The sequence below is a fragment of the Psammomys obesus genome, unplaced genomic scaffold (genome assembly GCF_907164565.1).
Source record: "Psammomys obesus unplaced genomic scaffold, mPsaObe1.curated_primary_1811, whole genome shotgun sequence".
Lineage (NCBI taxonomy): Eukaryota > Metazoa > Chordata > Mammalia > Rodentia > Muridae > Psammomys > Psammomys obesus.
In genome coordinates this window covers 23,609,413-23,613,664 of record NW_026596117.1, presented here as the reverse complement: position 1 = coordinate 23,613,664, position 4,252 = coordinate 23,609,413, and the positions used below count along the sequence as shown (strand labels likewise).

Genomic DNA, 4,252 nt, shown 5'->3' with positions numbered 1-4,252 from the left:
TTCATCCCAGGCATGCAGGGGTGTTTCAATATATGGAAATTCATCAATGTAATCCACTATATAAACAAACTGAAGGAGAAAAAAATGCACGATCAACTCCCTAGACCTCACAAAAGCATTTGACAAAATCCAACACCCATTCATGTTTAAAGTCTTGGAGAGCTCAGGGATACAAGACACATACCTAAACACAGTAAAGACAATATACAGCAAGCCTATAGCCAACATCAAACTCAATGGAGAGAAACTTAAATCAATCCCACTGAAATCAGGGACAAGGCAAGGCTGCCCACTCTCTCCATACCTCTTCAACATAGTACTTAAGTCCCAGATAGAGCAAAAAGACAACTAAAGGCGATCAAGGGGATACAAATCGGAAATGAAGAAGTCAAAGTATCACTATTTGCAGATGATATGAGAGTATACATGAGCGATCCCAGAAATTCAACCAGAGAACTCCTTCAGCTGATAAACATCTTCAGCAAAGTGGCTGGATAAAAAAAAAAAATCAGAAGCCCTCTTGTATCCCAAAGATAAAAAGGCCAAGAAAGAAAACAGGGAAACAACACCCTTCACAATAGCCACTAATGAAGGAAAGTACCTTGGGGTGACTCTAAGCAACCAAATGAAAGAACTGTTCTATAAAAATGCCAGTTTTTAAAGAAAAAAATTGAAGAAGATATCACTGTTGGAGATCACTGAATGTTGGCTGAAGATCCAACAGGCTAGGGATTTCTTTTCCATAGCTTGTTCTCCTCAGCCTCCAAGTGACCAAGCCACATGGCCTAAGGACTACATCAAGTTATGCATAGGATATCAAACATGTACCAACGGTATTAAACATGCCATTTGAGTACAAGGTCTCAAATCAGCAACAAGTTCTTTGGTCCAATGCTGATATTACATTTTTGTGAGGTTATATGAGGTATACATCTGCCAGAGCAAATTGATATTTCAAGATCAGTTTATGGAGCAGATGCTCAGCATCTACTCAGTCAATCTAAAAGCATTTGCGGTGGACTATGGACAGACCCCACTCCTCATACTCCTGTTTGCTAATCCATATCTGCCTGAAGGTGGGCAGTGAGGCCACAATGGAGCTGTCAATCCAGACTGAGAACTTGTGCTCATTATAAGCAATGCACTTGACTTTTACTGTGCTGGGTGCTAGGGCTGTGATCTCCTTCAGCATCCTATCATTCATGCCTGGACACATGGTGGTACCACCAGACAGCACAATGTTGCCAGACAAGCTTTTGTGGATGTCCACATCACACTTCAAGATGGAACTGTAGGTGGCATATTGAATGCCCAATGACCCAAAGACTCGATGCCCAGGAAATTGGGACAGAAAGCACCTCTGGGCACCAGAATCACTCATTGCCTACAGTGTTGTAGGTGACTATTAATATATCTTTTAGTAAAGCTGTGTTAATCCTAAATAACTGCATAACCAAATCAACACACAGAGACTAGGATTTAGTTAGTTAACCTAGAACACAATGCTGGGCAATACTTGTTCTATCCTAAACCTCCAAGCCCACGCAGTTTCTACCATTCAGAGCTCCTACATTGTACTTGAGTTTAGTGATATATTAGGTCCAATCCATCTTTCCACCTCGTTCCAAGACCTTTCCTCCAGCTCTGCTCTCCCAGCTCTCTCCTCCCTTCTCTCCTCCTCTGCCTCCCACACCTTCCTGTCCTCTGGCTCCTCCCTCTCTTCTTTCTCCCTCTTCATTGCTCAACATTGTGGCTAGTTGCTTTATTTTGGCATGTTTACACAAAGATGAGACAGGTGATGCTTAGAATAAGTATCACAATGCAACGTCCGGACTGAAACCAGAGAGTGGGGGAGAGAAATCAGCGTTTGAATGAACAAGAGTAAAATGTATACATTCCAAAAGAACATTATACCAGCACTATAGTGAGGATGTGACAATCAGGCAGCCTGTACCTTTGCTTCAAAACAGAGTATGTAGCAGAGGCCATTTCTTGATCAAAATCTAAGGCAACATAACACAGTTTTTCTCTCATGTCACATACAATCTCCCACTCAGCTGTGGTGGTAAAGCTGTAGTTCCACTCAGTGAGGATCTTCATGAGATAATCTGTCAGTTCCCTGCCATCCAGGTCTAGATGCAGGATGGCATGGGGAAGGGCATAGCCTTCATAGATGGGCACTGTATGTGAGAATTCATCACCGAGTCCAGGACAATTCCTGTTATGTGCCCTGAGGCATACAGAGCCAGCATCGGCTGAATGGCCACATATGTGGCTGGAGTGTTAAAGGTTTCAAACATTATTTGTATTATTATTTGCATTTCTCTGTTAACCTTAGGGCTCAAGGGTGCCTGTAGGAAGCACTGGATAAAAGTGAATAAACTAATTAATATACAAAAATTAAAATTAAATAAGAAAATTCAAATGGGAAGCATTTGCTAAAGCATTTTAAAAACTATGCTATTATAAAGCCATCTTTTTATCAGCAATCTATTCAGAGCAGGTTTTTATTTTTTTTTTCCAGGAATGAACTACATATAGTCTTAAAGTTGTATCTGATTAAAAACAAAAGAAATAAAGAAACAAAAAAAATAAAAACAAATAAACAAACAAACAAAAAGAAAGACTTGTGTTCCTCGGAAGCCACACACAGCTTGTTGTAGAAGGTGTGGTGCCCAATCTCCTCCATGTCATTGAATGCTCAACAGGATACTTCTGGGTCAGGGGTCAGGAGACCCTTCTTGCTTTGGGCCTCACTGCCCACATAGGAGTCCTTCTTGCCCATGTCAAAGATGATGCTTTCACATCGAGGTCTCCCAGTGATGAAAGAGAACACTGCCCTGAGGGCATTATCACCAGCAAACCCAGCTTTGTGCATTCCAGAGCCACTGTAAATGACTACTGCTCTGGTTTCTTCTCCTGTTGCCACTGGGATAGGAAAGAGAAAGCAGCAGAAGATGTTCAGTTTAGACCAGTGGCAGACAGTGGGCATGAAATAAAAGCCAAAAATCAATGAAGTATAATCTACAGCTGAAATATTTACTTCTTATAAAAATACTGATGAGACCTGATCAACTAGGGTCAGATGGAAGGGGAGGAGGTCCTCCACTATCAGTCTACTGGGGAAGGGGCATAGGAGGAGATGAGGAAGGGCAGGATTGGTAGGGGATGAAGGTGGAGATACAGCTGGGATAAAAAGTGAATAGATTGTAACAAATAAAAAATTATATTAAAAAACTCAAAAAATAATAAAATAAAAAATAAATACTGATTAGTATTTCAATGTGCCATTTGGTCACATACTACACCCCAGAATGTTCCATCCATACCAACACACAAAGGGTTAATGGGTGCTGCTTTTCCTGAAGTTAGTTTAGGGTTTACTGATCCTAACTCTATTTTCATCCATTGAGCAGAAACTTATTTTGATTTTCCATCATAAGTTTTTCTCACGTGCTGGTGAGCAGTCATTTAAATCATCTTGATAAGAGCAAAGTCTATTTTACTCAATATGTATGCTTCCTGTAAGGTTTGGTTACCGTGTTTCAAGTAGCAAAATAACAGTTGTCAGCTAGTGTTTTTCTGTGGGAAATTCTATGTTCAAAACACAAAGTCATGAGCTAAGGACACTGTAGAGCACGAAATGGAGGGGCATGAACAGCAGTATAGGAAGAGATGGAAAGAAATGTCAAACAGAATAGCTCTCACTTTGTTGACCCTAGGATTGTTAGGACATCACTAGTTACTTAAGAAAGAGAAGATGATAGCACAGGTAGAGAAGAGGCTCAGCATTCAGTGTTGGGAAGGACTCAGGTTAGACAAGTCTAATATGTAGTTTGTACATGCTTGCACCTCCATGTTTACAGAGCAATCCATGTTTACAATAGCCAGGCAAGGGGCAGAACTGGACTCTCCTTCTCTCTTGAAGAAACTAGTCACATGGGAATGACCTACAAATGACCTGTCATTTGTGTTACACTGTCACTTTTCTATTGCGCATTTTCCTGTGGTGACAGAGCTCATTGGGCGACTTTCTGATGTTTCCTCTAACAAAGCATATCACAACCTATACCATTAACTGGAACGTGTAGCTCACAACGTGGGCCTATGATGTTGAGATCCTGGGCACAATCCCCAAAGAGCACATCTCCAACAATAAGAAAAATTAATAAAAGTAAAACAAAAGTAAAAGCATTAAAAAGAAATCAGAGCTTATAAGTTGTACGGGTCTGTGACTCTGCATGAACAGCTA

General features: G+C 40.7%; 1 pseudogene; it reads right to left on the bottom strand.

Moving 5' to 3' along the window:
* Window positions 1-1,000: 1,000 nt before the first annotated feature.
* LOC129692765 (actin-like) lies at window positions 1,001-2,923 on the bottom strand (annotated as a pseudogene).
* Between the last annotated feature and the right edge of the window lie 1,329 nt (window positions 2,924-4,252).